Source organism: Megalobrama amblycephala, linkage group LG24 (genome assembly GCF_018812025.1).
Source record: "Megalobrama amblycephala isolate DHTTF-2021 linkage group LG24, ASM1881202v1, whole genome shotgun sequence".
Classification (NCBI taxonomy): Eukaryota; Metazoa; Chordata; class Actinopteri; order Cypriniformes; family Xenocyprididae; genus Megalobrama; species Megalobrama amblycephala.
This window is the reverse complement of record NC_063067.1, coordinates 11,481,532-11,491,199: the sequence shown is the minus strand read 5'-3', so window position 1 is coordinate 11,491,199 and position 9,668 is coordinate 11,481,532.

Below are 9,668 nucleotides of genomic sequence, written 5' to 3'. Positions count from 1 at the left end.
TACAAATAAATCCAACAAGGAAGACCAATCATAATTCATAAGTAAATTGTAAATGCTTTAAACTGCGAGTATAAGTCAATGGAAGATTTATTAGATTTTTTTCACCCTCAGAGACCCAAGCACTGATATACATGTTGTATTATTTTTCAACACTTATATATGTCTTTGGAAGATATTTGTTTTGCATCAAGGTATAATTTGTGAAAACGTTCCAAAATTGCAACGCTGGGCCTTCAGGGTTGCAAAATTTCAACTGTTTTTTGAAACAGTACATGAAAGTTTTGAAAAATAACATCTTAATACTGTAATAAAAATGGTATATTTAAAATATGTATTAATTTAAAAAAACTTAATTTAGATATCATTTAATTAATTTTAATATATATATTGTTATATCTGTTAAACAATAATGACAAGACAGCTCAGAAAACAGCTGACAAAAAAAATAAATAAATAAATATTGGACCATTCACTGAGACACTGAGATTTCAGGGCATGTAAATATTTTTGCCATCACTATGTTACGGGTGCTGGTGTGGTAGAGATGGGACGTTAACAGATATCCACAATGTAGAGTATTTATTAACAACACGTAAAACTAACAATAGGACAGACAAGGAGTGAAGGGAGTGAGTCCATTATAAAGAGAGTGCAGATGATCAGGAACAGGTGCAGGTAATCCGTGATGATGGGGAGATGACGAGGAAGTGAGTGCAGGTGTGGAAACAGGAGGATCTTGGGAAATGGAGTCTGGGAACAGAGGGAACTGTGACAGTACCTCCCCCTCCCGGTAGGCGCGGCCTCGTGCCATAGATGGAACAACCGGGGAGGGGGGGGCACCCTGGAGACCTCACGCAGGTGCCGGGAGAGGAGTGGACGGGCACGGAGGTCTCCAGGGCGGGTCCAGGTGTTCAGGCCACCATGGAGGGTCAGGAGCCGTGGCAGGCCATGGCGATTCTGGAGCCTTGGAAGGCCATGGCGGATCTGGAGCCGTGGCAGGCCATGGAGGGTCAGGAGCCTTGGAAGGCCATGGCGGGTCTGGAGCCGTGGCAGGCCATGGCGGGTCTGGAGCCTTGGAAGGCTCCCCCCCCAAAAAAGCCTTGGAAGGCTCCCCCCCCCCCCCCCCCCCAAAAAAAAAATTTCTTGGGGAAGTCCCTGGTGGTAAGAAGGGAATTGTGGGCTGGAACTGTTGGAGCGGGCTCGTCGGCGAAGACTGGGACTGCTGGTTCAGCCCAAAATTATATTAGCCATTCCGCCTCCGTAGGCGGCTCATGGAAGGCTGAAGCGGGCTCGTGAAAGGCTGGAGCGGGCTCAAGGAAGGCTGGGAACGCTGGTTCAGTCCAAAATTATATTAGCCATTCCGCCTCCTTTGGCGGCTCGTGGAAGACTGGAGCGGGCTCCTGGAAGGCTGGAGCGGGCTCGTGGAAGGCTGGAGCGGGCTCGTGGAAGGCTGGAGCGGGCTCGTGGAAGGCTGGAGCGGGCTCGTGGAAGGCTGGAGCGGGCTCGTGGAAGGCTGGAGCGGGCTCGTGGAAGGCTGGAGCGGGCTCCTGGAAGGCTGGAGCGGGCTCGTGGAAGACTGGCTTCTTGGGCCGTCTGGACCTCCTCCTTTTGGGTGGCTTGTGCTGAGGGTTAGGCATGGCCATAGGGGGATGCCCACTGGAGCGGTAGGTGGAGGAAACTGGTGGCTGGTGAACTGGCCAGGCCACCTGTGTTTCTGTGTTTCTATCCTAATGAGGAGAATATGATTTCGTATGAAACTCTTCAATTTCAAACTCGGAACCATTGAGGAAGAGAATCAGATTAATTGACTCAACTAGGGAAAAGAGGCAATCATGTTCAATATAGCGAATTGTCTCCTCATCCAAACCTCCCAGAAAACAGGAGTTAAGAATTGCAAATATTTCAGTGACCTTATTGCTGTTGATGGTGAACACAGTATCAAAAAGAAGGGTAACCACAAGTTATTTTTTCATAAATTCATATGAGATTGTGAACTCTATTATTTACTGTATTGAATAACCTTAAGGCATCTATCACAGGCAAAATGCTTGTGTGAGAAATCCGTCAAATGAAAACATGACAGTCCAACAGTATGATCTCAGTTCAGATATGATTCTGATAGCAGATATAATGAGAACCATGTGCGTGCCCTCCGTAATGGATCAATCTCACAAGCCTTTTCTGGCAAAACTGTTTCACTCTGTTCCAGCTTTCTCACACACGCACACACACACACACACACACACACACACACACACACACACACACACACACACACACACACACACGCACATGCACACGCACACACACACACACACACACACACACACACACACACGCACATGCACACGCACACACACATACACACACTTCTAATGATTTACAGTAAAAAATAGACTCCATAACCCAGACATGCTTTACAACTGCATGTCATTTCAGGCTTGCACAAAAACGATTGAATTTACAATGCAAAATCCCTGTTTGCTTTTTCTCATTTCTCTTCCAAGTATTGTCTCGCACTCATTTTGCAGTCAGGCTTCAGTCTGATTTATTGTAACAGACCAAACAGGGAGAGAGAGAATGAAAGAGATCTGAGTGAAAACCACACAGACGAAGAATAACATCCGTGTGTGTAAGAACGGCATTGTGGGAAGCGGGTTTGGGTGAGAAGTAATATGCTATGAAATGACAGCACTTAAAGGGTTAGGAATTACGCTTTATTATTCTTGATATCTCCCCTAGGTCTCACTTTAAGGGTTATTCTGATGTCTCAAGAAGGTTTCGAGAATTTCACAAGGATTAAACATCCACAATAAATCACTTATAAGAGCTGCCAAGCCGCCCAATCAGCACCAATTAGGGCTGGTCATGTGGTGTGTTCTGTCCTCTTCAATCAGCTAAAGACAGTGAGACACAGTTATAGGAATGAGCTTGGAGAGAGTGAGATGAGAAGATGATGAAAAGAAGGATGTGGTTAAAGCCACATCAGAGGCAGAACATGACAGATAAATGGAGTGCTTGGCTCCCAGAACCACGTCAGTACAGAGAGAACTGGCATCAGTGATGAGAGAATTTGTATCTTTGATGAGCAAACTTTTGTATGGTGTGTTTGTCTTTTTATCTGCAGTTTTTTTTTTTTTTTTTATATACAATTACAATTCTGATTAAGCACATCTCTCATATGTAAATGTACCATGAAAGTAGTCCATAGTGCACCATATTTCAAGTCTTCTAATACCTGTTAATTTGACAACAGCTGACCGGATCATTGAGTCAGTGATTTGAACTTGAGAATTGGATCAGTCCAATTTGTGAACAAATTATTTTGAACCTCTTCTTCTTCTTCTTCTTCTTCTTCTTCTTCTTCTTCTTCTTCTTCTTCCTTCTGTCTTTCTTTCTTTCTTTTGAACAGGTTCTCTTTTTAACAAATTCTTTTGAATCAGTTCAGCTTTGAACAAATTATTCTTTTGTACCTGTTCATATTTTTTTAAACAATTTATTTATTTGAACCAGTTCTCTTTTGAACAAAGTATTCTTTTGAATCAGAACTTTTTTTGTACAAATCACTCTTGAATCAGTTCTTTTTTTTTTCCATTTTTCTTTTTTCTTTTTTTCTTTTTTTACAAATAGTTTTTCTACAAACTATTCTTTTGAACTGGTTCTTCTTTCAGTTCTTTTTTTTCTTTTCTTATAAATTCCTTATTTGAATCAGTTCTTTAAAAAAAAAAACTGGTTCTTTTTTGTTTCTTCTTTTAAATCATATCTTTTTTGTACAAATCGCTCTTTTATTTTTATTATTTTTTCAAATGATTTTAATTTTTTTTTTTAATCAAATTATTGTTTTGAATCTCTTTTTTCCCCCTTTTTTTCAAATAGCTCTTTTGAATTATTTTTTTAACTATTTTGAACTGGTTCTTTTTGACTAGATATTTTCTGAACAAATCCTCTTTTAAATCAGATCTTTTTTGTGCAAATTGTGCAAATTGAGTAGTTCTTTGGAATTGGATCTTTTTTAAACAAGTTATTCTTTTGAATCAAATCTCTAGCTCTTTTTTTTTTTTTTTTTACAAATTGCATTGAATTTTGAATCATTTTTGAACTGTTCCTAACTGGTTCTTTTTTGACCAGATCATTCTTTTGAACAAGTTCTTTTCTTTTAAAGGGGACCTATTATGCCCCTTTTCACAAGATGTAATATAGGTCTCTGGTGTCCCCAGAATGTGTCACTTATTATAGCTTGCCAAATTTGCCCCATTTGGGTGTGAGCAAAAACACATTGTTTGTTGTGTGCCTTTAAATGCAAATGAGCTGCTGCTCCCAGCCCCCTTTCCTAAAGACAACTGAGCTTTAACAGCTCACGCTTCGGTTGCTCAACAACAACAAAGCTGGAGAATCTCACACAGCCAAAATGACGATTGTCAGTAACGGTGTTCAGCCTTACATTGTTCAAACCGGAGTCGGACACTGATGGAGAGACTCAGGAAGAAGTTACAACTTTTAAAATGCAACTGGACATTTCTGAACGGTTAGTGGATAAATTTATGTAGTTGATTAAACTCATCGACTAGCATGTGCCGTCATGTTAATCTTTTGTGCAAATCAAGTGTTGAATTGAATGAAAAATGACGGCATGGTAACAACACTCTACTACAACAACTCTTCCTCTTCTCTAAAGCATCCCAATATGGCCTCGCCCGCTTTGTTGTGTTCTTGGGGGCGGGGTTTATGTAAATTTTAGGGTTAGTGATGTCACTAACCCGGGAAGAAGCTTGTTGTAGTCCCTACCAGCCATTGGTTGTAGTCCTTAAACAGAGAATTCTTTAAAATAAAATATCTCCTTTGCATTGAACTTTGAGCGTCGTAACTTTGCAGACGTTGTTTATGCTCAAACAGCAACATTACACACTAACTAAAGTTAAAAAAGTGAAATCATAATCAAGGCCCCCTTTAAATCAGATTTTTTTTAAACAAAAGCTGCTTTTCCGCAATCGGGCCGAACGGTTCTCATTGCATAACCGTTCCATTCTCTGCCGATACGGGCCAGCTGGTACGGTTACGGTTTCATTTACCACTGTGGGGCTGATAACAGCTGCTTTTTGGAATGTAATATAAAAGCGTCAGTTGTTGCCTTGGTAACGCAACAGTTTACTTATGATATGCGATGTAATAATGACTGCGTTATGGCGGATGATTAGATATTTCTTTTAATTCTATTTTTAATTTGTGTTTACGTCGCTCAGATAGAGCGTTTAGCCAGCTATGGAGAAACTGGTAGCCAGGCAACAGACAAGTGACCAATCCTGCATGTGTCGACGTCACTTCACGGATTCTACGAAATGGTCCTCACTGCAGAACACGAGATCCAGGGGGCAGGGTTGGATCTAGATCCAACCACTCCCACTTTACATATCCCTAAACCTACCCGTCTCTGCCCCCTTGGATCTCGAGTGTTCTGCAGTGAGGGGCTACTGGATTCTACCAGCACGATTCAGTACAGTAATGCTGAGTTCACACAGAACGCGTCTGGGGCGTCTGAGGCGTCTGATTTACATGTTAAGTCAATGTAAACGCGCGTCTAGGCGCGAATCGGCCGTTGACGTGCGAATGGAGCGTCTGACGCCCAAACGCCCGAGTTGAAAAATCTGAACTTTGGCGTAAATTCGCGGCGCGTTAACCAATCAGGGATTGAGCGAATTTTACGCGCGTCTGACTTCAAAATGTTCAAGCGTCCAACTAGACGGACCCCTAGACTAGTTCGGTGTGGGAATTGAGCAAATTTTACGCGTGTCTGAAGCGTCTGACGTAAAATTCGATCAATTCGCACGTCTAAACAAAGTGTGTTCAGACGCGAATTCGTGCATGGGAGGCGCTTTCATCTCTTTCTGCACAGATCCTCTGAATAAACACATAATCTCGTCAGTTGGAAACCTGTAGCGGCAATTTAACTCGGTTATGCCGGCCGACTTTTGCTAGCTAGAAGTTGGGCTAGTATCAACGGCTAAAATCATGCAAAAAGTTTTACAACTAACCAGATTGTCCGCTTTCTTCGCTTATTCTCTTCCAGGCAAGGTCCTTTTTATTCCTGTCTCGATAAAAATATAATGACACATCATAGAGCTCAGGGTGGCCACACACAGCGACATCTTTGTTCTGGTCTCCACCACTGATCACATCATAAACACGTTACTACCAAAGCAGAGTCCCTGATTGGTTAACGCGCCGCGAATTTACGCCAAAGTTCAGATTTTTCAACTCGGGCGTTTGGGCGTCAGACGCTCAATTCGCGCGTCAGCCGCGTGAACGCTTAATTCGCGCCGCGCCATTCGCGTGTCAACGGCCGATTCGCGCCGCGCTAGACGCTTGATTCGCGCCGCAGGACACCTAGACGCGCGTTTACATTGACTTAATATGTAAATCAGACGCCCCAGACGCGTTCGGTGTGAACGCAGCATTAGACAACCGTGCTGAGAATTCCAGGCCGAGAACGGTTTGTAATCGTGCCGTGCCGTACCAGGCTCCAGTGGAAACACAACTGGAACCGTTCCTTACCATTCTAAGAACCGTTCGGCCCGACGGTGGAAAAAGCGGCTAATTTGTTCTTTTGAACTGGTTATTTTTTTGACCAAATAATTATTTTGAACCAGTTCCTTTCTTAACAAATTACTCTTTTAAATCAGCTTTTTAAAATAAAGGAAAAATATATATTTTTAACTAATTGTTCTTTTACAAATTGTTAACTTTATTTAAAATAAATGTCACTTGATTTAATATTTTGTTTTAATGCAATCAAGTTCCTCTGAGTGTAAAAGCAGATATACAAACATACAGTATGTATTGTGTTTTTTTGCATTCTTGTTTCTGTACTCCATTGAATGTCAGTCGTATGTTTTGTTTCCCATACTGCTGAGGTTACGCTTTCTGTTGGGTGTGGTGAAGATGTTTTATTAGCACATGGAGAGTCCTTCCTCCTGAGACAACTGCTAAAGTCAAACATCTGCACATGCTCAGCTTAGACAACAGCTATAAAGAAAGAAAAGAGTGAAGAAACAAGGGAGGAGTTTAGAACAAATGGAGGGGATTTTGGACAGAGTGCAAGAAACACAGAGATTTGTGTTCTGAAGTTTTCACTGCATTTCATGAACAATTTAACCCGATTACTTAAAAATGATTAGATACAAACCAACCGGCTACTCATTACGTCTGTAAGTGGTCTGTGTTTTCTATTGGTTGCTAGTGACAATTTCAGTTTCAACCACAATCACTATAAAAATCAGTTCAGGCCAAGTTCTTGTTGTCATGAGAGATTAAAAGGTACGTGTTGTTACTCAAAGCACACGTCTCTCTGATTTCATACAGTTGTCCATTTCCTCATGGAGCAGCATTGGCCTGAAGTGATTTAATTGGCCCAGACAAAATTTTGGAAAGCCAAACTACCTTGAAAATAGTCTCTTATGTTCACCAAAGCTGCATTTATTTATTTAAAAATCCAGTAAAAATGTTACTATTGTGAAGTACTACTTTTATTTTGAGGATCAACCTATGAATAGCTTTAGACCGGGACAGGGATTAAAAAAAAAAACACAACATATTTCAACTTTAAGAATTTGTTTGAGCCAGGCTGTCTTGTTGTAAATGATCTATGAATGAAAAGCCTCATTTTCCCAGAATATATGATACAATCAATTCTGAGGTGGATCTGGCAGGAAGTAATAATTGATTCCATCTGGATGCCCTCTCACTGGACTGATCTTAAAAGACTCCAGAAATAAAACCAGTACAGATGCATCTTAAACGACCATATCTTAATCTGCCATGGCACTTTCTACTAAAATTCATTTTCCTGTTATTCCCAATCGATTTTTCCCCACATGGAAAAGTGCCTGCTGTATGTTGTTTCAGGGTCTGTCTCCTTTTCCGTGTCTGTGAGCCAGAAGACAATTCCACTATAATAAAACATGGAAATTCAAAGAGGTATGTGGAAATTTCACTTAAAGGGATAGTTCACCTGACAAAAAATTTTCTTTATTTATTCATCCTATGTAATTTCAAACCTGTATGACTTTATTTCTTCTGTTAAACACATACACACACAGAACAAGAAACAAGACTTAATATCTTGAGTCATATTTATATACTGGAAAACAAGAAAACATTCTAAGGAAGACAGTTATTTTTTGCATTAGTCATCCTCATGTCATTCTGAATGGCTTGCTTACTTCAGCGGAACACAAAAGGAGATATTTAGAACATTGGGGTTCAGACTCCATTGACTTTTCATTGGGCATTTTTTCAAAATATCTTTTTTTGTGTGTGTGTGTGCACACATTTTTTTTGTGACATATAAGGACAAAAATTTGTATAATGACATGGGTATGACATAGGTATTACAAGGAGAGGGTGAATTATAAGGACATTACCCCATGTACCCATTTTTCAAAAGGCTTATAAATCATAAATTTTTTTTGGAAAGGTTTAGGTGTAGGGTTGGTGTAGGGCAATAGAAAATACGGTTACAGTATAAAAACCATTACGCCTATCGAATGTCCCCACAATTCACAAAAACAAACGTGTGTGTGTGTAACTGTCTTCTGCTCACTCCACTTGAGTGAGTAAATTATTCAAATTTTCATTTTGGGTGAACTATCCCTTTAATACAGGACAAAAGAATAATGTCATCAGTGCAGAATGAGCGTGGGACAGTTTCTCTGACCTGGACCAGGATCCAGAGGGTCATCTCCCAGAGTGATGTCCACATTTAGTCCGATGACAGGGGGTCAATTGGTGGGGGTTCACTATCTACACCCTCTCACACTCATAAATATACACATACCAAAGAAAGACAGGAAGCAGGCAATAGTTGGACAGGAAGAAGGGAGTGTTGGCTATCACACTGTGCAGAACAGGGGCTCCATGTATTGTTTCCTGCTTTCTCTGGCCAAAGTAACACCAATCTCATTCGTTCTACAGGAACGCAATCCAGATTCCTGTGAGCTCCTCGGCATCTGCCTATTTTCAGTCGGGAACTCGATTTGCACCACCTGAATGTGCTTGATAGACACATTTAGCAGCTTGAGTAATCTCCCATAATTCCATGTATTACTCAACAGCTGCCTGTCACTGTGTTTCTTTTGGCTTGGCATTTGTTTGTTTGTTTCTTCTTTTAAGTCCCCATTGATGATATCAGTGTCACATTTGGCATCAGATGTGAACACAGGCCTGGTCTTGGTCAGTTCGATCACTGCTTGTTTGAACAGGCCCTTCGTTTTTGTTTGGACAGACAAGGGAGGAATTTTGTGGCCATTACACATTTGTCGTTTTAGCTTATTTATAGGTTTCAGAAGCTTTTGTCATGCCAGTTGTCGAGAAGAGGAGCCAGTGTAAGTTATGTCGCCGTTTAAATACAGTTTGGGAGTTTGGGGATCAGCTGCGCTCATTTATTTGCAATTTAGCTTCACAAATTGCTTCACAGTTATTTAATAACTCTTTAAAGATTTATACCTTTACATGCATTATTTATTACTGATGCTTTAATTTCTAAAAACCTCTAATCCAAAGTATTAAACTTCAGTATGTAACTCATCCCTCTACATTTGTGCTACAAACATGAACGATCAAATCGTGCTGCTTGTTGTCGAATTGTGGATTTACTTTTTTTCTGGTAGACAATA